This window comes from Manis pentadactyla, chromosome 5 (assembly GCF_030020395.1).
Source record: "Manis pentadactyla isolate mManPen7 chromosome 5, mManPen7.hap1, whole genome shotgun sequence".
Taxonomy (NCBI): domain Eukaryota; kingdom Metazoa; phylum Chordata; class Mammalia; order Pholidota; family Manidae; genus Manis; species Manis pentadactyla.
In genome coordinates, this window is record NC_080023.1 from 10816745 (window position 1) to 10841396 (window position 24652).

General features: G+C 42.8%; 1 long non-coding RNA gene across 6 annotated transcripts in view; it reads right to left on the minus strand.

Annotated features, from left to right (window-relative positions):
- The window catches only part of LOC118930175 (uncharacterized), a 358120-nt gene that overhangs the window by 271199 nt on the left and 62269 nt on the right, over positions 1–24652 (minus strand). For 4 of the 6 annotated variants that reach the window (XR_008997687.1, XR_008997690.1, XR_008997689.1 and 1 more), the window contains 2 exons: positions 13217–13332; positions 7493–7647 (listed from right to left, as the gene is read on the minus strand). This is a non-coding gene — a long non-coding RNA (uncharacterized LOC118930175). Of the gene's footprint in view, positions 1–7492; positions 7648–10003; positions 10066–13216; positions 13333–24652 lie in introns of all 6 variants that reach the window. The other 2 variants (XR_008997686.1, XR_008997688.1) reach the window with 2 other exon arrangements.

Sequence of the window (24652 nt, forward strand, 5' to 3'; positions counted from 1 at the left end):
AAAAAAAAAAGGCATTACATGCCATTCTGATGTGCTCAGACTTTATCTCATTGTATTAGTCTGCTTAGGCTGTTATAACAAAATACCACAGACTGTGGCTTAAATAGAAGTTTCCTTTCTTACGGTTCTGGAGGCTGTGAGTCCCAGATCAAGGTCCAGCATGGTCAGTTTCTGGTGAGGGCTCTCTTCCTGGCTTGCAGATGGCCACCTCCTTACTGTGTCCTCCTGTGGCAGAGAGAGAGCTGAGAGCTTTCTTCTTATAAAGCCACTAATCCAATCAGATCAGAGTTCCACACTTATGAACTCATTTAACCTTAATAACCTCTTTATAGGCCCTATCTCCAAATATAGCCACATGGGGGTTAGGGCTTCAATTCAAATGTGAATTTAATGCAGACACAATCCAATCCAATGCACTCACAGTCTACAAAGAGCCATTGAAAGACTAAGCAAGAAAATAACATGATCAGATTATTAATTTAGGGAAGTCATACTAGTGATTGGGTTAAATTCAGTCAGAGAAGAGACAATATTTGGGGCAGGGAAAGAAACTATGTCATCCTTTTGTCTTCTAGGAAAAAAAAAATGATGAGGACGTGGTGATGGAGGGGAGACGTCAAGTAGAGGATTGCTAAGGCAGTGGCCTCAGCAGGAATTGGTGACTCCCAGGTCCCTGGCATTGGTGATTGGGTGGAAGGTGATGCCACTCACTGAGATTAGACACACAGGATGAGCAGATTTGGGGGTAGTGGTGAATAGGTAATGTGTTTGAGCCTGTGAATGTTGCTTTGAAGCAAAGGTGGAGATGTAGAACATCTTAAGCATCCATTCTTATGTCAAGATCATTACTACACATAAGGTAAAATTTAAAAAATAATTGGGATTTGGTTGATTGGTCAGTTTAGGAGTAAACTTTTAACTTAGGGGATAGAGGCTTATTTAAAAGTGCATCACTACAAAGAATATCTCAGTCGTTAGGCTTGATCCTGATTCTTGGTTCAGCATATTCCCTTCCAGCAGAATTCTACTCCCTGAGGTTGAAGCTTTTATGATGTGGCATTACATGAACACTAATTGTATTTCTTTCTAGGGTGCCCAATGCTTCAGTTCAGAAAAACAGAACTGTAGTAAGCTTGGTGACATGTAGCCTTTGGAGTAGCTATTAGTCACCCCTTATTGTACTTCTGACACTGAGTGCTTCTCTTTGCTTACAAATCCTCAGAACAAGTCTGTAGTTGGCTAATATCTGAACTTAGAGTTAATCAGTGAGGTGATGGGTATCTTAATCAGACAGCTTAACTATAATATTTTGTGGATGAAGAATCTGAGACCCAGAGAGATTAAATAATATGCCCAGATCACAGAGCTGAAATAAGAGACTCAAGTTTTAAAACCAGACCACTTGGTTCAAACCTATGTTTCTTCCATTTTCCTGATTGCATTCTCTTAGGGGAATTTTTATGCTCCTGTTTTAGAAAGTACTAGTTTCCACCTTTCCTATTTGAATGTGTTTCCTTGTGCTTGGACAGGGCCTCCAATCCAGATCACCTCTTCAGGGTCTACACCCCTGGTTCAAGCTCCCTGACTGGTTCCTACCCTTGCCTCCCTTTGCAATGCCAGGTGTATTAGTTTCTTATTGCTGTTGCAACAAATTACTGCAGACTTAGTGGCTTTAAATGGCACAGATGTATTGTGTTACTGCTCTGTAGGTCGGAAGTCCAACATGGGTCTCACTGGGCTAAATCAAGGCATCAGCAAGGCTTCACTTCCTTCTGGAGGCTACAGGGCAGAGGCTGTCTCCTTGCTGCCAGCTTTCCTTGCCTCATGTCCCCCCTTCTTCCACCTGCAAGGCCAGCAACATCAGGGGGAGTCCTCCTCACGTAGGCAGCCTCTTCCACTGCTAAGGACTCCTGTGACTGTATTGAACGCATCTGGACTCTCTTAAAGTCAGCAGATTAGAAAGTGTAATTCCATCTGCAATTTTAATTGTGCTTTGCCATGTAATCTAACTTATTCACATATTTGGAGATTCTAATGTGGACACCTTTAGGGGCCTTTATTCTACAGACAATACCAAGTATTTCCAGATTTTCGTCTCAGCCTTGTAGGTGACAAGCAGAATGAAAGTTCCACAGGTAGGGCTACGCCTGACCTTCCCAAGGCGTACAGGATGGCCACCGTAGACAGGAAGAGGGAGGTAACCCTAATAAGAAGTCACTGCATTTTGGGGACCAACCAGGTTTTCTCAGAGTCCTTTCCCAGCCACACCGGTCCAGTTTTGGTTCTCCTTCCCAGAAACTCCTGTGGGGTTTCTGAATTTGGTTTGGGAAGGTCCCTGCCTGCCACAGAGAAGTGCATAGACGTGTGCTGGGCGTTCAAAGTGTCCTTCACATCCTATCAGATGCCTCAGGGAAATGGTGGGTGGAACAAGAGGTCTCAAGTCGTCATCCCGACCTCTTATCACCTAGTGTGGCTCCTTCCAGCTCTTACCGCCCACACTGTAGACCCTGCAATCTTCCCACAGGTGTTTCTGACTCTGGGGACCGTCAGCATACACACGTGAACAGACATGAGCATCCCAGGTCTATCTTCATGAACTCTTTCTTGCATTACGGGTTTTCCCTTTTCCTTTTAACCCAATTTTATTCAGGTTTATGTGCTGTGAAGGCAGAAAACATGGTTGGAGTCAGGCTGACTTACTGATTTCAGGCTCCAACCATATGCTTTTGTCCGACCTTTAACTTCCCTGACCTTTGACCTTTAGTCTCAATGGGCTTCGGCTTCTTCACCTGTAATGTAAAAAAATGATACCTACCTCACATTTATAATAAGTATTAATATTTATTATAATATTTATATATGTGTATGTATGGAATTGTTTGACTCAGCAAGGGCTTCCCAGAGGCTTTGTCAACCCTCCCTTGGACTAAACTGTGGTCTAGGATGCTTCCATCCAGCCTCCTCTCCCTCACCCCTTCATAGGGCCCGACTTCACTGACATCTGAGGCTCTCCTTTACAGACTCCCTCCCTATTTCCTTTCACACAGGCATTTCCTCAAAAAGAATCTTCGCATGTTTAATCTCATCTTGGCATTTGCATCTTGAAGGACCTGAGCCAACATGGGTCAGCTCATTTAAGTCTCACAATTCTCTCTCTAGTTTTTAGATGAAATCCTGAGAACTTAACTAGCCAAGAGTGATGCGGTCAATCATAAGGCTTAGCGCTTAAACTCAGTTTGTCGTGACTCCAAAATGTGCATTCTCTGCTCAGTTCAGTTTTCACAATGGACTGTCTCCTTTCTGCACAGAAATCCTTTTGGAGGTTAGCAGAAAGCATCAGGCACTTCCTGCCTGGCTCATGGAAGACATAGAGGATAAGAAGAAAATACACAGTGTTTTGAGGTAATGTTCAATGGAGGTAAAAAGACAAAATGAGGGGTTTGTGGTGTATTAGGGCATGATCCTGCAAGAGAGAAAAGAGGGACCCCCCAAAACACCCACTAAGGCAGGATGACATAGCAACTGAGTTGCTGAAAACTGTTTTTAGGATTCTATTTAACAAGAAACTGTTAAGACATACCTGTAAAACGGATGGAAAAGAAAACCTAAAACACTATTTTTAAAAAGCAAGAGAAGAAAATAAAGTAAAACCAGTTCGATTGAAATCAGAACCTCTGGTGAGTGATTTAGGATTTTTGTAAACCTTGTGACTTTGCCTTAAACTTCACAAACAGGCGAGGTGACAGCAAAATACATGGTAGAATACAGAAGGCCTCTATATTGGTAAATAGCCACTACCCAAATGACCATGCTCACCTCCCACCCTGCCTTACCCTCTAAGGCTCCTGGAGGCCAGCAGTGCAGGATTAATGCATCGCATAATCATCCAGCTCCTTCATCGGGACGTACTCTGACTGGTCCAGCACCTCTATAAACAGGAATATGTTCATCTGATCATTTCCTTCAGGTAACCTTACCAACCCCCTAAACAGGGTCAGTTGCCCCTCTCTCTGCACCCCTTCCTTTGCTTTTTTTCAACCACAATCTGTGCCACCCTGTACTGCCTACACACTAAGAGCCTATACACACACATACACACACACATACACACATACTAGGCAGGATGATCACATCTATTATTCTCTAATGCTGTGTCTGGCACATAGTAGGATCTCCATGAAACCAAGTTGAATGGCCGAATGCATAGATGGTGGAAGGTCCTAATGTATATAGCTGTAGATGGCAATTGTTTTGTTTCATCCTGACCAGCATAACCAATGCACTCTCTGAAGTGCTTATAACACATCTGAATGTATCCTTCATTCTTACTTAAATATAACTCTTTCCAATACACCACACTTCTGGCTGCACCCATACTAGCTTTGTTTCTCTAAGAACAAATGACTTAACCTGTCCAAGGCTTATAGAAGCTAGGGTATAACCCAGACTTCAGAAGGCAGCTTACTCACATAGCCACTAACAAAGCAACAGCATAACTGCAAAAGACAGGTTACAACTAAAATGCCACTTGACTGGTTTGGAATGGAAATACCATTTACTTGGAAATACCATGGGCCAGAAACTTTTCATTTGTCTAATGATTTCATCTGCACAAGAACACTTTGAGGCAGTTATTATTATTCTCATTTTACAGATAAGGTTGCAAAGGGGGGTTGATACATCTTACACAAGGATACAGTTAATAAGAAGTACTGCCAGAATTCAAATCCAGGACTGTCTAACTCAAAGTAAATGGCTTTCTACCTAACCCATGTATCAGGTCTTCCAAGTCTAGACAATGGTTTGTTCTTCTTTCTGAGAAGCCTGTTCAGTTCAGAAGCTCAGGCTCTTTTGAATGTTTCCTGGGAGGGGTTGGGGGGGTGTAGAATTGTGATTGTGGGTCTGCAGAAAGAATAGAAGAGAACAGAACAATTCTAGGAGATGCTACCCAGGCACACTGGGCGGGAGATAAACTGCTCACATCCTGCTTGATGTCCAATGCCAAGAAATGCCCCAAAATTTTTTCCTTTACGGCCTAAAGGTATACAGAATTCAAATACAAGGATGGGCCATGCCTTGCTCATTCTTCTATCACAAGAACCAGGCTTAGTAATTGTCTACGGACTTCAACTGAATTGCATTTTTAAGCCAGTGGTTTTAAACTTAAGGGCATTTCTTTTTAAGCATTAAGGAAATGGGACGGGGGGGAATCTATTAAAATTGGAGAGAATCCAAAGAGAATATGAAGAGGTTTACTTAGGAGAGAAAGAGCTAAAATGTACAACTTGGCTAGCAGACAAAATATAAAGAGTGTAAGAGCCTACATATTTGAAAGGGAACACCATTTCCTATGGGTTTTAATATGGTATATAGGTGGGAGTAACTAGGGAAAATGGTCTGAGATAGGAAATGAGCATGACAGCAGGCTGCAGGAACAAGTTGATTCAGAGAAATTATTTGGGATGGGAAATTTAAAATCCCAAGGCTCCGGATTCAACTCTCAATATGATCTTGGCAAAACATTGCATTCATTCACTCACCATCTAATCAGTATTCACTGAACAGTGGCTGTGTACCAGGAGCTCTGCACATAGCAGTCTGGCCACTTGCCCTAATGAAACTCACAATCTTCCAGATTAATAAGAAGCAACAGCATAAAGTGGAGAGTTTTATGTTGGGAGCTATAGAAACACATACAGGGGTCTGACTTGGTTTATGAGACAGTGAGTTTCCCTGGGGAAGAGATGGTTAAATTAAGACTACAAGACTGAGGAAATAGGTATAACTGAAGGTAGATGTGGAGAGGGGAAGAAGGGGAAGCATGTTTGAAGGTGATATGGACTGAATGTTTTCATCCCTCCCAGATTCATGTGCTGAAGCCCTAACCCCCAGTGTGATGGTGTTTCGAGGTGGGCCTTTGGGAGGGGATGCAGTTAAGATGGGGTCGGGAGGGTGGGGCTCCCATGATGGTATCAGTGCCTGTGTAAGAAGAGGGAGAGAAAGGCAGCTCTTTCTCTGCCATGTGAGGACACAGCCGGCAGGTGGCTGTCCGTTAGCCAGGAGGGCTCTCACAGCCATGCTGACCCCTTCATCTTGGGTTTCCAGCTTCCAGAACTGGGGGAAAATAAACGTCTGTGGTTGAAGCCCCCCTGTTAATGATATTTTGCTATGATAGCCTCAGCTGGCTAAGACAGAAACAGAGGAGTTGAGTGAGTGAGAAGCCACCAAAGAGTTAAAGAACTACAGAGGTGGGCTGGTGGGGTAGGATCCGAGAGAGGAGGAGGCGAGGGCCAGCCAGGCCCAGCCTTGTTGCCAGGCATCTTCAGAACAATAGGGAGCTTCTAATGGGTGAGGAACCGGAGAGTTGTAGAATCACTTATGTTCTGGAAAGTTCTTTGTGGGCAGAAATGGTGTGGGATTGGTGAGAATGAACTTAGGAAGAGCCCACTAGAAGCTGTGCAGTCATGCATGAAAAAATAATTTTAAAAGCTTCTCTATGACAGTGACACATGAGCTGCGTGTGTAGAAAATGACGAAGGGAAGTCCTGGCAGACACATGCGCTGAGCAAGGTAGGGATGCATACCAGACGCAGGGCATCCAGGAACAGCGAGAGCCTCTGTGGCTACAGGGTGGCATGAGTGAGCAGCGGAGACGCAGCAAGACAGAAATGCCTCGTGTGTTAAGCCAGCAGCTAGAGCCTTTCCTCCTATAGGCCAGGAGAAAGGAACAGTCAAGGGCAGGGCAGAGGCTCGGGATCAGAGCAAGAGGGTTCAAATCCCAGCTCTGCCACAGCCTGTGTGTCTGTGGTCACTTGACTTGTGGCTGGGCCTCAGCTTCCTTACCTGTAAAATGGGAGCGCTGTACTGAGCAAATGGTTAAATGCTCAGCAGTTTGTCTCAGTGATATGATGGGGACCCCTGCAGGCATGGAAGCAGTGTGGCCACATTCTGGGCATTCTTTGGACATCACATGAACATGCTCTGACATTTCTTCTCTAGAGACCCCTGGAGAGGTTTACTTAGACTGATTCAAAGGGGTTGAGTGGCCAGTCCCCAAGTCTCATGTCATGTTAAAATGTAGTTTTTCTTAGGACACAGAACCACCCAATGTGGAAGCTCCAAGAATGTCTCCTTGAACTCAAGTTGCCTCAGTGTCATGATCTGGCATTTACTCCTTCATGCCCAAGTGCCATCCTGTACCCTGACAAGGCACATCATTGCCTGAATGAGAATGCCAGCAAGGAGACTGGTGATGCTCAGGCATGCCCTTCAGCAGTGCGGCCCTCCCCTCTGCATCCCAGGCCTGGCTGAAGGCAGCGTTCTCACTGGACAACCAGGCTGGGGCAGCTGTGACCCAGAGAAGACATGCCATCTGTCCTCAGCTTCCAGGCTTGGGATTGGTCTGAGACTCACGCAGCATGCTGGCCCTCTGCACCAGTGCTCGCCCAGCTTCTCCACTGGGTGTCCTGCAGCCTGTGGCGTGATCATTTACCTGGCTGACAGGTAAGTCCCATGGCGAAGCGGCAGCCTCAAAACTCTAACCATCGTGATCCACTTCGAAGCTGTGTGGCCCTAGTCACATTACTTCTCTGGGTCCTCTTTCCTCGTCTGCAACATGGGATAATAATGGCACCTGCCCCACAGGTGCTTTGAAGGTCAAATGAATTAATATGTGTAAAGCATTTAATAAATGTTTACTACTACTGTGATAATTTTGGTGATGATGACAATGAGTCTGGGGCAACAAGGGTTGAGGAAGCCACCTTTCCCTTCTTTGGAAGAAAGTTTAGTGGATTACACAGGGGGCGCCTGCCTTGCCATGTTTCACCAGTGCACACCTGCTGGAACGTCCTGCCCGTGACCTCTGCCATCTAAAGCTGAGCCAGAGCAAAAAGCAAATCTTTATAATACAGTCATCCATGGTAAATCTTCCCAGCCTTCTGGGAAACTGGACCTATTAGAGCAGAAAACCCAATATGACCTCCTAATCATAGAGTAAGGCTATCCAGGGCCAGAAAGGGCAGTAACTGGCCTGAGGTCACACAGCTAACCAGTGTCAGAACCAGGTCTATAATCCAGGACTCCTGACAACTAGCCTCATACTCTGCAGCCAGTCTGTAAAAAAGGGACCCACAAAATTACCAGTGTTCATCGAGGGCCTACTATGCACCAGGCCCAGGGACAGGGACTTATGTTCATGATCTCATCACATCCTCCCAATGAACCTAAGAAGTAGGTGTCATTATCACTATTTATGGGTGAGGGAATAACCAAGGTCGCAAACCCATACAAATGCACACTATGAGTAACGCTCTCTTCTAGTGTGTGTGTGTGTGTGTGTGTGTGTGTGTGTGTGTATCTGTGTGTGTGTGTACTCATTTGTTCATGTGATGCTCATAACACTTTGAGGAGGCACAATATTGTTCCCATTTTGCAGTTGAGGAAACTGAGGCACAGAATGGTAAGTAACATGCCCAAATCACAGAGCTTGTAAACATAACGCAGTTGAAATGTGAAACCAGGAGGTTGGTCCCCAGAGACTTCCTCCCAGCTGAAAAAGGATAAAGGTCTTTCCGTTGCCCAAGTAGAGCCAGGATTCAAGCAAAGCCCAAATGACAGAAAGCCTCGGTCTCCGCTGCCCCACACTCATCCGCAGCTCCCCCTGGTGATGGCCGTGTCTGAGGGCCCAGGGGCAGCTTGAGCCAAGCAGAGTAACACTGACAGATCCTCGGGTCTGGGGCTGCCAAGTCCAGTTGTAACTGTCCTGGGTTAAGAGAAGGGAACTTGATTTTGTCCCAGCCTGCCCCCCCACCCCAGGACACTGAGATCAGCAGAGTAACTGACAGATGGGTTACTGAATCTCCATGTGTCCCAGTTACCACCACCTAAAAGCCCAGCTCCCATTCCAAACTCAGTGCAAACATCCTCTTTGCTCCGAGAATGCTCACCGAGCAAGTCACTTCAGTTTCCGAGCTGGCACATTCTCATGGCGGGCACTTTCTTATTCCTCTCCTGACTCTTTATCTTTCTGTTTTCATTGAGCTGAGCTCTGTGAAATGAGTGGCTGCTCCCAGCCTTGCCCATAACCCCCAGCACCCTGTGCTCCACACAGTGGACAAGAAACAAAGGTTCCCCTATCAGCAGAGCCCAAGGCATGGCTGGCAGGACAAGAGACCTCTGCAGTGGACCCACACACCAGCCCCTGCGGCTGGCCAGCTCCCCAGTGCGCCAGCTGCAGCTTTTCACTAGTGTCGAAGCACAGCAGCTCTTTATAAAGCAAAGCCCTTCCCAGTCTGCAGCCCCCTCTGTCCTGAGAAAGGCTTTCTTCTCCTGTGGTGCCAGGCCCACACCCCTGCATTTGGAGGCCCTCAGACACGGGGGGTCCTGGGCCTGGAAGAGGGGAACTCCTTTTCATCTCATTTCGACAAACACTTATGGCATTTTTACTAGTTCTGGTGCTTGGCTCTCAGCATGGAGAGAATGCATGAAAATATTTACCCTATTACCCTCAAGGTACCCATTATCTGGAAAAGGAAGGGTGAGGCAGGGAGGGAAGAAGGGGCCCCACAGAAAGGCAGAGACAGTACAAAACCGCCTAAAGTTTGTTTAAACAAAATAATGAGAATCACAATCTACTATAAGGGACAGCAAAGGGCAGTGCTAAGGCTGAGGGATGTAAACTCAGTCTGCCACCTGTTTTTATAAATAAAGTCTTACTGGAATACAGCCACACCCACTTGTTTACATAATGTCCATGGCCATTTTTGCCCTGCAACGGCAGAACCGAGAGACCATAGACCCTGCAAGTCTAAATCATTTGCTCTAAGGACTTTTACAGAAAACATGTTGCTCACCCCCAGTCTATGTGAGAACTTTACACGTTTGATTCCATGTAATCATCACAGTAACTCTTATCCTATAGGTATTATTAACTCCACTTGGCCGATAGCAGTGTAGAGAAGTTAAGTAACTGCTCAAGGTCACATAAAAGTAAAGAAAGTACCTGGATTTGCCTGAAAGCCACTGCTTTTTCTTCACACCTGTGAGCTAAGACTTGTGCTCAACCTCTAAGATGGCAGAACATTTTGATTAATGGGGAGGAGTTGGAGGAAAAATACCAGTGAGGAGGAGTTGCCTGGGGGATGGCAGAGTGGCAGGAATAAACACAGCTGATAACAGAGCAGAACTTTAGGAAGAATAGAGAACTGCCGAAGGAACCTTCAAGACCAAGTCATAAAATTCTGTGTCTTAATTAGCTTGGGCTGTGATAGCAAAACACCAGAAACTGGAGGTGGTGGGAAGGGGGGTTCTTAAGCAATAGATATTTATTTCTCACAGTCTGGAAGGCTGGAAGTGAAAGATCAAGGTGCTGGCAGATTCAGTTCCTGGTGAAAGCCCACTTCCTGACTCTCATGGTATAGAGAGATAGAGAGCTCCCAGTCTCTTCTTTTTCTTATATAGACACTAATCCCATCATAGGGGTCCCACCCTCATGACCGCATCTAAACTTACCTCTCAAAGGCCCACTTCTAAATATTACCACCTTCTGGGTAGGGCTTCAATATATGAATGGAATGAGGGGAGCAAAAATGTTAAGTCTATATTACCCTGAGAACAGAGGAGAATGGAGACCAGAGAGGCAAAGCAATATACCCAAGGTCACACAGTAGCAAAGACCAAGCTTTAAGCAAAACACTCTTAGAGCTTTACAGAATCTTGGCCCATTCTGGGCAAGTGTGCCTCCCTAGCAGATGCTCTGTGTTTACTCTGGGCTGATCACAAACCCAGGGAACCCTGGAGCCATGCGCCCCCTCATGCTGTTTAGAGTCATAATCAAACCAGTATGGACTTGCTTTGTTTTAACTGCACACACTCATGTGACTGTAGTTTCTGTTTTACCAGGTGTACAGAAAGGACACAGGATTGGAAACCAGGCAACCTGACATCCTGTTTGTCACTGATTCCATGTGTGACCTTGGACTAGTCACTTAAATGCTCTGGCCTCAATCTCCAATGTGAAAAATGTGGGGCTGGGATAGATAACACTTTCCTTCCAACTCAAATTATTCATATTGAATAAGGTTGATTAACACACCAGTTGACTGATGGTCCTTCTTTTGTAGCCACACTTGACCTTACCAAGTCAAGAATCAGGAATGTATTATTTGAATTTGTGAGACATAAAATATCAGTAACTAGAATTCCAGCATCCAGTCCATGAAAAGCATTGGGCTTAATTTTTATCAAGATTTATACTTCATGCTAGGATGCAGCTGTGAATAAAACAGGAGTAACCACACCAAGGAACGCAGTGTGAGAAATGCCACACCCAAGAGGCAGGCAGAGAGCAGCTCTACCAAGTGGTTCCAGAGCCGGACAGCCTGGGTATAAAGCCTGACTACCCTGAATTAACCCTGTAGCCTCAGACAAGTTAGTTAACTTGACTGAGGCAGAGTCTTCTTCTGTAAAATAGAGATAAAAATGGTATCTGTCTGAAGGTTATTGGGGAAGATCCCCTGAGTTAATTCTTATAAAATTCTTCCAGTTGTGCCCACATAGGTGAAGCACTTTGTGAACATAAACTATTATGACGAGGATGGAGATGTACTTGGTGGCAAAGGCCAGGAGTGGGATGACGTAAGCAGTGAAAACTTCCCAAGGGAGTGACATCAAAACTGAGGCCCAAAGGATAAGTGGGGGGTCAGTGTGGTGGAGTATGAGGGTGAGAAGTCTCCTGGGCAGTGGAAATCATGTGCACAGGCCCTGAGATGAACGAATGGGAATTTGGGTAAATAGGAAGAGTGCTGACAGGTGAAAATAGGGCAATAAACCCAAGTCTGATCACATCAGCTGCATAGCCAACCTCTTCCACTCCTGCTCTGAAACTAGAGATGTATAACCCATCACACAATTCCTCTCTTTAGCCATGTGAAGAGCTCTGGGGGACTTCCATCCCTGCCTTAGTTGCCACACCAGAACTGGGGGTTGGGGCTCAAACTAGAATTTGGTCAGCAGGATATTTGCTAGAAGGTACTAGGGACTGAAGAGCCCAGGGTGAGTGTTGGTTCTCTGCAGTGAGGCTCAGCCCAGAAACCAATTGCTCATTGCAAAAATCAAAAGAGCTGGAGGTGCTGGAACTAAAACAAAGCCAAGAGGGGCAAGGAGCAGCCAGATAGACTTTGGAAGAGGGGAAATAGAGAGAGATCTGGGGTGGGGAAGAAGACAGCCTGAATGCCAGCAGCCTGTTTGTATGGGCCTGAACACATGGTATGCAGGGAACCAGCCTGGTTTGATGGTCAAGGGTCTGGATGGGTAGCAGGCACCATCATGCGTTAACAGGCTGAGGAACGAGGGGTGGTATAGGTGAGGTGAGCAGAGGGAAGATGGATATTCAGACTCATGACTGTGCTCACACACCGCCCTCCCTCACCTGGGATTGGGTAAGGGGGATCCCATGGGATTATTTTCACTAGTACCCAGTGTGTCTAAGAGGAAGATGTCAGGAGAAACACAGCTTTCAATAACTTCTGCTCTAAAGAAGGTCTGCAATCACCACTGCACCTCTGTCTCATTTACATGTTAAGTACAGTGAGAATGGAGTTGTCAGCTTGTTTTTTTATGAGGGTTACATGAATTAATATAGGCAAAATAGTTAAAACAATGCTTGAAAGTGCTCTGTGCTATTATTACTTAGTTTGGTTTCATTTTACTGCTTCATTTAAGAAAATTAATCAAAGCCTATGTTTTGGGCTCTGTGTCAGCTGCTCAGAATATAAAGAAGAATAGGGCCCAATCCCTGTACTCTAATAAGAGTTTACAATCTGATGTGTAAGCCCGGCAAGTGAGTGGATGAGTCCAGGACAGGATTATAGTGGTTGCAGAGAGAAGCCAGTGAGTGCTACAGTGGGAACCCCAGGGAAGCTGAGAAAGGGAAAACAGACTGGGGACAGGAATACAGATGGTACATGCAGAGTGATATGTCCTGCTTGCTCACACTTCTAAAGAGAGCCCAGGGAGAGAAGAGGAATAAACAATGACAAAAACAAGAACTGTGAAAATTAAGTGGGGACCATGCCTGGGTAAGTGCAGGCCTGCTACGTCATCAACCCATTGGCCGCCTATAGAGAAGACAGTGTTTTCCCTTATTAAAGTGAAAGGGGTGTGAGGCACAGCACTTTTGTGGGTTTCAGAATGAATCTATATTTCAAAGAATTACCAATAAGTTGTGACCGAGTCTCCTTTCCTTCCTGACATTCAGGCTTCTGGGTTTTTATGGTTCCCAATTGATTTATAGATGCAATAAAAATAAACATGAGAGGCAATGGCTTTGGCCTATGTAAAAAAAGAAGGCATCGGTGAGTTTCTAATACATTCAAGGCTCTTATTTACTTGGGAGTTCCATGTTTTGAAAATTAAATATATGTAAGGGTTAGGATAACTATAATTCTTAGTACTCAAACATCAAAACATGTAAAACAAGAAAAAAGGTCTTTGTCTATGAAGTAAAGTGAGTATAGAAACAGTTACCAGAATAATTCAAGGCTCCCTCACACGCATTTTTTTTCATTTTCTTCCAGTTTCTGGTAACTGTGACAATTTGATCCAAATCCTGTGTTTATAGACCCATTTTCCATCTGCTCCCAGGAAGACACTTGAGTACAAATGTACACATGTTTTTTCTGACTAGAATACACCAAAGTAGTATAGTTTTTCAAACTATTTGTTTTTTTGTAAATTGGGTTTTAAAACTATATGTGCTTTTGGTAGGAAAATTTGAAAATAAAACTTAAAGAAGAAAGCATAACCTAGAGTTCCAATTCTTTGTGGCAACCACAGTTAATTGAAGCATTTCTTCTCCAATGTCTTGTTTTGATGCATATTTTGTTGTTTGTGTATTGTTTGATTTAAATCATCAAGACTATGCTTTTATCCACATTTGTGCTCAACTTTTTCACTTACTGTAATGCTGTAAGCATTTTGAGAATGTTATTATGCATTGTTCCCACATGTCTGATGACTGTGCTACATCATTTTCTCAGAAGGGCAACTCAGCCTTTTTTTCTTTTTTTCCTGAACTAAACAGAAATGTAAAAGGTAAGGAAATTCCTGCTTGAAGTATTGCTCAAAAGGACTGGGCTCTTGGGTGAGGATGCTTTGAAGTCTTGAAAATAGTGACTCCTTTCCAGTTATGGCACTGGCTAGACCCAAAAAAAAGCAGCAGAACGAGCCTGGGCAGCAATCACAGGGGAGGAGGCAACAGTGGTTTAGAACACAAAGCAAAGTGCTCAGGTCTGCAGCTCCTGGGAGCCAGCTCACATCAGATCCTCGGAGGGCACCTCCAGCTTCTCCTGCCTTTGTCCAGTCTGACAGGTAAGACTGGTGTTTCCTCTCCATCTACTGTGTGGGCCTATCAGGCAGCACCCCACACCTTACCACCTCCACCCACTGCAGATGAAGAGGGCTCTACTTCAAAAACCTGCCAAGGCTCTCTATTGATTGACCAGGATAGAGTTGGCACATGTTTGGTCTAAAGGACCAGAGAGTAAATAGTTTAGGCTTTACAGGCTTCTGACAGTTCTTGTCACATATTCTTTGGTTGGTTGGTTGAGTTTTTTGTTTTGGGGGGTACTTTTTGTATTTCAATGACCATTTAAAAAAAAAAAACTTTTTGGTTTGGGTTGTATAAGGCCACAGGCCAGAGCATGTGGACTCACAGAAGGGACTTCTTTCCTTTCTTATTAAGAAATAAAATAAATAGATATACTGAGAACCATTCCAAAATTACTGAGAAATGTTACACCAAGTCTAGTCCAATCTTAATCAACATCCTGAGAAATAATCAGTACAGGGAGTTAAATACTCTTTGGAGACACCTCCAGTTCCCACAGCAGCAATCAAGAGTGGCAAAAATTTCTGAGATTACAGGCATTAAAATATTCTTTATACCTTTGAGAAATCACAACTCTTATAAGGTTTAAGTGGACACCTTTTCCTGAATCAGAAAAGGCCAACTATTGCATTCAACACATAGTTTGTAATACTAATGAACTACAAAAGAAGAATTCTGGAAAGATCTGTTGTTTCATCTACTGTTATCCTTACCAAAAGCACAAACCATGATCCTGGACACACTCCCTCAACTTGGAGAAGTTTTGGTTGAGTTGAATTGAGAATTTACCCAAATAGTTCATGAGGATGAAAGACTAAATATATAAACAAACAATGGCTAGATCATATATGAAAGTAGAATTCTGAACCCAAACCTGCAGCAACCAGCCCAGGAAACCAAACCCTTAGGTACAGTAACCAACCCAGGAAACCAGCCTGCTATAAGTCAGTCCAATAGGAAGTCAGACTGCTATCTCAAGTAACAATCTAGAAAGCCAATCACTAGCTCCTGAACCAATCAACCCAAAATGGCCAGGATTTGACTAATAACTGACAGCTTCCCTAGTTTTTGTCCCTGATTCCAACTTAGGACCAACCAGAGAAAGCCAAATATGCAACCCCAACCCATCCCACAGGCTGCCCACTTCCAGCTCTCCTGCCTACGGCTTCCCCAGGTCCACAGTGTTCAGCCCGGGCACACCTGAAGCCTTCCTTGTTTTCACTACAAAGCTTTCCCAGTCCTCTGCCTGCATCTGACTCTGCCAAAGTACAGGTGACAGTGATGGACTCCCTTGCTGCAGCAAGCTCAGAATAAATAGCCTTTGTTTTTCTCATTCGTCTCCAGTTATTTCCACAAGGTCATACTCCCTCCTTCTATTTTACATTCTTTTGTCATAAACTTCACCAACTTTACTGACCCTAATTCATAGTTGCCCAGAATTTAAAGATAGAAACTAATACAAGGGCTCTTTCATTTCAAACATGAAAGTTATAAATGAGGAAAGTAAGCCACAGAGATTTTTGTTCAAATAGTCCCTCCATGATATTTCACGGCCTGCCTGGAGGTGGGTTAATTTCACACTAGACTGGGCTCAAGTGTTCTCTCTGTGAACCTAAAACAGAACCCAGTGAATTGGTTGAGCAAAATTTGTTTTGCTAAGTACTTACTATATGTTCCATACTATGATATATACAAGGTATATACAAGAGATATATACCAAAATATTTGAAAATTAGAGGATCATGCACAAAGGATTAGGGAATTATATAAGGTGCACAAAGAATAAAGAAATTACATAAGATCCCATTTCCAAAATGTATTCCAAAGAATGTTAGTAACTAGTAATTGAAAAAATAAACTCCCATATCTAAAGCATTCAGAAAATATAATCCAAGCAAGTTATTTTGTAGATATTGATAACCTGATTCTAAGGTTTATATGGAGAAGGAAAAGAAAGACTCAGAATATTCAATGCAGTATTGAAGGAGAAGAACAAAATTGGAGGACCGATAGCACCCAACTTCAAGACTTACTATAAAACTACAATAATCAAGACAATGTGATATTGGCAAAAGAATAGACAAATAGATCAATGGGACAGAACAGAGAGCCCAGAAATAGAGTCCCTTAAATATAGTGAATTGATCTTAGACAAAGAAGCAAATTAAATAGAATGGAGCAGATATAGTCTTTTCAATAAATGTTGCTGGAACCAACTGGACATCCACATACAAAAAATGAACCTAAATGCAGATCTTACACCCTCACAAGACTTAACTCAAAATCTATCATAAACTTAAATATAAAACACAGAACTATAAAGCTCCTAGAGGATAGCATAGGAAAAAACCTAGATGACCTTGGATATGGTGATATGTTTTTAGACACAACACCAAAGATATGATCCATGAAAGAAATAATTGGTGAGCTGGACCTCATTATAATTAAAGCATCTGTTCTGGGAAATACAATGTCAAAAGAATGGGAAGACAAATCACAGACTGGGAGAAAATACTTGCATAAGACACATCTGATAAGGGACTGTTATCCAAAATATACAAAAAACCTTTAAAACTCCAACATTAGGAAAACAAACAACCCGATTAAAAAAGGGTCAAAGACTTTAACAGACACCTCATCAAAAAAGATAGACAGATGAGAAATTTGCATATGGAAAGGCGCTTCCCATCATATATATAACCAGGGAAATGCAATTTAAACCAACAGTGAGATATCACTACATACCTATTAGAAAGGCCAAAATCCAAAATACTGACAACCCAAATGCTGGTCAGGATGTGAAGAAAGAGGAACTCTTATTTATTGATAGAGGAAACACAAAATGGTACAGATACTTTGGAAGAGAGTTTGGAGGTTTCTTACAAAATTAAGAATACTCTCATTATACAATCCAGGTATTGTATTTACCCAAAGGAGTTGAAAACATGTCCATACAAAAAAACTGCACACAAATATTTATAAAAGCTGTATTCATAATTGCCAAGATGTTCTTCAGTAGGCAAATGGATAAATAAACTGATACACCCAGACAACAGAATATTAACCAGCACACACACAAAAAAATGAACTATTAAGCCATGAAAAGACATGGAGGAAACTTAAATACCTATTACAAAGTGAAAGAAGCCTATTTGAAAAGACTACCTACTGTATGATTCTAATTATATGACATTCCAGAAAAGGTGAAGTATTTTGACAGTGAAAAAAAATCAGTGGTTTCTAGAGGTTACATGGGGTCAGGAAGAGGGATGAATAGGTGGAGCACAGAGAATATTAAGGGTCTTGAAAATACTCTTGTATAATACTTATAATGGTGGGTTCATGTCATTTTACATTGTCCCAGACCCATAGAATGTGCGATACTTAGAGCAAACCAAAGGTTAACTATGCATTTTGTGTGATCATGATGTGTCAGTGTAGGTTCATCGGCTGCAACAGATGTCTCACTCTGGAGGGGGTGTTGATACTGGGGGGAGCTGTATATGTATGGGGGCAGGGACTATCAGATAAATTTCTATACCTCTTAATTTTGCCATGAGCCCAAAACTGCTCTAAAAAATCAAGTCTTCAAAATATTTTAATATTTTTTTAAAAAGCATTCAAAAGATACCATCTGAAACCAAGATTAACAAGTCTTTATTATAAAATTCTCAAAGCATTTAATTTACAAAGAGAAAGAAATCACATATATTTCCAAAACAAAATTGATCCTAGAACTTGTTCAGAGTACAGTTTTTTGGCTCCAAGATAACAGGGGCACATCTTGTGAAATACTATTGTAGAAGGTTGTCTAAGATGTTTGTAGTATCTTGAATATTGAAGTTTCATTGAAGGGGAAGAAACATATGCTGCTCATTTCCTTAATAACATCCAAGAGTTTATTAGGGGCTTACCATGGTCCAGGTATTGTCATAAGGTTTTTTACATACATTATCCATTTAATTTTTACAATCTCTCCATGAGTTGGGTACTTTTATTGTACTTTACCAATGAGCACCAAGGGGAACTGAGAGATTGGATAACTGGCCCAAGTCCTTCCCCAGGAAGAGTTCATTAACCACCCACCATCACTGCACTATCCTCAGGGATGCTGCTCCCCTTTCATGCTGTGACCCAAGAAAGGACAGAGGGTCCTTTCACCTTTGTGGGTACACCTGAGGCAAGACTCAACTGTTCCTTCTAAAAGATTTTACCAAAGGATGCTAACAACAGTGAAATACAGGTCTCCAATAGTCTGGCTTGTTTAAACCCCAGAGAGTATGGTTTGGGGGTCAGAACCACAAAATTCAAATTCCAGTACCTTCACATACTAGATGTGTGACTTTGGAAAAGTTATTTAATTCCTATAAGCCTCAATTTTCTTATCCTCTTATCCTCAATTTTGCAAAATCAGGATAGCAGTAGCACCTATTGATCTTTTAGAGTTGTTAAGAAAGTTGACGTGCTCAGTCACTGACTAGAGTGCCTGGTATATAGTGAGTGCTCAGTCAATGAAAGCCATTATTACTATTAGCATTCATCCATCCCAAGGTGACAGAGCCTGTCTTTAACTTCCGCTACTTGAGAGTGACCTGTACGCACCTGGATGCCTCAAGTACAGATCAAAAATGAAAGACAAAGGCAAACTCTTTGTCTACATAAACTACCCACCCTTTCTTAGTTCCTAAGGACCCACTTAGCCCAGGTGATTGACATTGGGAATGTCAAAGTGTTCCCTGCTATCAAGGTAGGTTTAACCTTGACAGCAGAGCCCACATATGTCTAGATGTTTCCATATTGGCCACACTGAGAGAAAAATACGCACACTCAGTACAAGGTCAGAAGGTGGTAGGTTTCTACCTTAAGCTAATAAAAAGCAATTTTATTTATTAAGGTAGGACCTCAAAGAACAAGCAGTTAGTAGCATTTTTAAAAAATGTACCTGTAGCAAATATTAAGTTATTGAAATTTCTCTCTGGAATGCTAAAAGTTCAATCTGCTACTTGGTAGTTGTATCAAGGCAAATGAAGAAGGTTCTTCTGGGGGTATTAGCATGCTACTGGTGTCTTTCTGACATGTTCCAGGGATACAGCTCTCTTTCTACCTCTTTTATCTTATATTTAAAAGAAAAGTGGACCCAGTAGGGTGTTTCATCTTAGTCACATCCAAAGAGTAAATCCACTGGCCAGTTTTGAGTGATGTCTAACGGATGTCAAGCAAACTAAAATTTTCAAGCTATTATTGAGGAACTTGTATTCTAGCTCAGTTAGTTCTCTTGACAGATTTTCAAAGTAGGCTAACATCTCATTTTACAGACTGAGTTCAGTTCTGTGGTGGCAGTGTGTTTATGGAAGGTCAAAACTCTAATAAAATAATTTTCATCTTATTAGTGACTGCTAATATTTCATCATGCAAACTATTTGCTAGATAAGGTTTTTGATTTATGCAATAAACATTTATTGAATAGCAATTATGTGCTAGACAACAGAACATATGATCAACTTTCTTGGAGCAGACATTCAAGTTAGGAAGACAGACAATAAAAAATAAATAAGTACATGAGAAGTCATAAGATGGTAAAGATTAGAGAAGAATGAATAATAGGAGGGAAATAAGTGTGAGGCACAATGAAAGGGAATGTGATTTGAAATAGTGATCAGGAAAGTCTCCTCTGGGAAGGTGACATTTGAGCAAAACTAAGGATGATTACCTTCTAGCCATTATCACACTTAGTCTATCCTATGACTAGATATCATGATCATCCCTGTTATATAGCTGAAGAAAGTAAGGCAGAGAGCTTAAATATCTTAAAGTCACAGATATTGTGGTAGCTGGCAAAGCCAACACTTGAACCCCAGCAAATATGGATTATTTTAAAACCAGAACTCTCAACCACCACTATGCAACAGTGCTTCCTGGAGATTAGAAGTCTGGCCCCTTTGTATTTAAACTAGTGGTTCTCAGTTCTAAATAAACCCTTCTATATTCTTCTTTGGGAGATGTGAGGGGTGAGATGGCAATCCACAGTTCTCCTTTGCCAGATGACCTGCTCATAGATCTGCCAAACAGGGGAGTAGAGAGAGGTTAAAGCCACTGAAAGAGGCAGGGACCTGGTTCTTCCCACTGTCCATGCTCCCCCAGCCACACCCTACACACAGCAGCAGCCAGCCTCAGTTACAGTCTCCAGCCCTATTCCACAGGTCCAGAACCAGTGGTGTGCAGAAAATTGACTCTGGAAAAAAACAGTCTCGTTTAGTAGCAATTGCCCATTCTGTGTAAATACTCCCACCATGGGTGCCCTCAAGCATTAAAGGTTTAACAACTGGCTCCCAAAATTCCTGGAAATTCAACAGTTGTTTCTCCCAAGCCCCTGCCTGCTAGCCCCAGCACACCACTGGCAGTGTACACGGTGCTCAGAGGCCCCTGAAGCCCCCAGACAACACCCTTCTTCATGTCTGAGCTTCAGCTCCTCAGGAACATCTTTAAACTTCTAATTCCTAATCATCCTAATTTCTGCCCTGTGCTCCTCGCCCTGAACCCCATTGGGGCACGTACCATCTCCATTACCCTAGGCTTTTCATTTTGCTTTCTTAGCCCTCCAATACCTGCTTTAACCAGTCCTCTATAGCAGAAGCTTGTTGTTAAAATAATTAATGTGATTTATGTTTTCCTGACTGGAACCTGATGGATACTCTGACAATTTCATTCTCTCATGATTTTTTTTCACAAATTCCCTCAGCCAGATTTTGCCCTTTTGCATCACTGCCTCCTGGTCCTTCAGCTCAAGTCCCATCCCCAGCAACTCAGCTCCTCAATCGATTCCTTCTCACACCCCAGTAACAGTCAGCTGCTGTGCTGTTAATTGACCTCCTTGCACTTGAGCATCTTGGATGCAGGGACTCTGTCTTGTGTTTGCTGCGGCCCCGTATTCCCAAAGTGCTGAGCTCAATTCCTAGAATATCATTGTGTTAGGGAAACAGAGAAACAGAAGCAATAGGATGTAGGAGATACATATATATATATATATATATATATATATATATATAGGAGATACACACATATATTATGTATAGAAATATATTACACATGTAAATATATATAAATACACAAATATACATGATTATGGAGGCTGGCAAGTCCCAAGAACTGAAGGGTGAGCTGGCAAGTCAAAGATCCAGAAGATCCAATGTTTCAGTTCAAACAGGGAGGAAAAATTATCTTTCATTTGGGGAAGGGTCATTATTGTTCTATTCAGGCCTTCAACTCATTGGATGAGGCCCACCCATATTAGGAAGGGCAACCTGCTTTACTCGGGCTACTAACTTAAATGTTTATGTCATCTAAAAACAGCCTCACAGAAACACCCAGAATAATGTTTGATCAAATATCTCGGCAACCTATGGTCCAGTCAACTTGGACCATTCCAAGTGCAAAAGCTCACTGTACACTGTTTAAAAGTTTAGGTATGGAATGGTATGACCAGAGAGACCAGGATTTAAATCTGACTCTGCCCTTTTCTCGCTTGTGTGACTCAAGGCACAGGACCTTGTTTTCTCATCTGTAAGGTGGGCATGGTCATACCTGCCCCTCAAGGGCTATTAAGAGAATTAAAAGAGCATGTGTACAGTGCCTAAAACATTTCCTCAACTGGGGCAAAGAACCCATGCTGCTTGTTGCTTGCACTCTCACCAAGTGGGACGGAGCTGTGCTGGACAGCCCCCATAGGACGGCTCATTATACGTCACCTTCCCTAGGGCTCCTGGCTGGGCATGCAATTACTCCTGGCCAGGATAATCACCCAGATTTCTGGGGTCCCAACCTGAAGGGAGGTTTTCACATTGGTCTTTACTCTTTGGAAGCCAGGAGATACGGTAGCCCAAAGAAAGGAAAGATTCCTAGCAGATGGGTGTGGCTGGGGAAGGAACCTGATTATCCACTTAGCATGAAGTCATTCAAAGACTTAGGAAAACAAGGCCTGAGACATGATATCTTCAGCTTCTGATCAAAATAAGCTAAAAGTTCTGCTGGGATCTCACAAACAGCTCAACCTGAGTCAAAAGCTCTCAGTCCTGCATTTGACCTAGTAAAAGTCCCAGCTGCCATGGAAATCAGATATGCTGCTCTCTCTCTTTGCTGTCCTCTTGACAATGAGAAGAGGGAGTCCTGGGTCCCTGGCTCTCTTCACCCCCAGTATGGCAGCACCAAGTTCATTTCCTTTTGCCTGTGCTTCTTCTCCAAGGGGATTTCTCTCTTTCACTTTGGAACAGACCTAGGTGGAGCCATGGCTCAGCAGCTCAACTGTCTGACCTTGTTGAGTAAGTTGTTTTACTTTCCAGACCCTCAGTTCCTTCATTTATAACACAGAATCAATAAAGTAGCTGCTTCTCAAAGCTTTTTCAATAATTTGTTGATATCTTACCATGTCCTAGGCACAGCAATTATTAAAACAACCCTTGGAAGGGTTGTTGCCCTTCCCGTTGCCCAGGGCCCTGTGATCAGAGGGACCATCTTGAAATTCTCAATAACTTTTGAACAAGGGGCCCAATATTTTAATCACTACTAATTTCTGCAAATTTTGCAACCAGTCCTGGCTCTAAGAAACAGGAATTGCCCTTATTTTCCTTTTATAGATGAGTAAATCACAGCACAGAAAAACTCAGTAACTTGTCCAATGTCGAAAAGCTAGTTAAGGGCACAACAAGGGAGTGTCCTTCTGACCCATGCTTTTAAGTACTTCTGTACAGTATATTCATGAGGGAACTCAATTAAAAGCCATTAGGTGGTGCTTCATAACTCTAAGTGACTTCCCTTCCCTGCCATTGTCAGGCTAATGACCCTTATCCTAGAAGCTATTAAGAAATGACCCCATGTTGCAAATACATATGATTCTTGAATAAGGTGCCTTGTGTCCTGCTATGATTAGACAGAGGGCCTGACACAATAAAGTCACTGCCCTGTAAGCTGGGTTGAGGCAGTCTCTTTAAAGGCAAGCAGGCAGGGAAGGAATACCTGATATGAGTAGCCTGGGAAAGAAACAAGAAATCACAAAGCTGCCAGAGCCTAGGATAGTGTCTGGTCCAGGGGGATCCAGCCCTCTGACTCTTGACCACAGAATAATCATGGTATCTCAGGTTTATATCACTATCTCTGGTCAGTGCCTTGCGGGGTATACCAGTGAACTGTGAGAAGGCTCCCTCCAGGAAGCAACAGCATTAGATGTTGCAGAATCATGACTGTTTTCTCTGTGTTGTACAGCCCTCCCAGTACACCCCCCACATTATACATGCTAGTCGTAAGGCCCCCTTTCTTTCCCCCCCACCCTTGGCCCTCCCTTCCCACCCATCCTCCCCAGTCCCTTTCCCTTTGGAAACTGTTAGTCCATTCTTGGGTTCTATGATTCGGCTGCTGTTTTGTTCCTTCAGTTTTTTCTTTGTTCTTATATTCCACAGATGAGTGAAATCATTTGAGACTTGTCTTTCTCTACCTGGCTTATTTCACTGAGCATAATACCCTCTAGCTCCAGCCATGTTGTTGCAAATGGTAGGATTTGTTTTCTTCTTATGGCTGAATAATATTCCATTGTGTATATGTACCATATCTTCTTTATCCATTCATCTACTGATGGACACTTAGGTTGCTTCCATTTCTTGGATATTGTGAATAGTGCTGCAATAAACATAGGGGTGCATCTGTCTTTTACAAACTGGGCTGCTACATTCTTAGGGTAAATTCCTAGGAGTGGAATTCCCAGGTCAAATGGTATTTCTATTTTGAGTTTTTTGAGGAACCTCCATACTGCTTTCCACAATGGTTGAACTAATTTACATTCCCACCAGCAGTGTAGGAGGGTTCCCCTTTCTCCACATCCTCACCAGCATTTGTTGTTGTCTGTCTTTTGGATGGTGGCGATCCTTACTGGTGTGAGGTGATATCTCATTGTGGTTTTAATTTGCATTTCATATATGTGTCTGTTGGCCATCTGAATTTCTTCTTTGGAGAACTGTCTGTTCAGCTTCTCTGACCATTTTTGATTGGATTATTTGCTTTTTGTTGAGGTGCATGAGCTCTTTATATATTTTGGATGTCAACCTTTTATCAGATCTGTCATTTATGAATATATTCTCCCATACTGTAGGATGCCTTTTTGCTCTACTGGTGGTATCCTTTGCTGTACAGAAGCTTTTCAGTTTGATGTAGTCCCACTTGTTCATTTTTTCTTTTGTTTCCCTTGCCAGGGAAGATATGTTCATGAAGAAGTTCTCA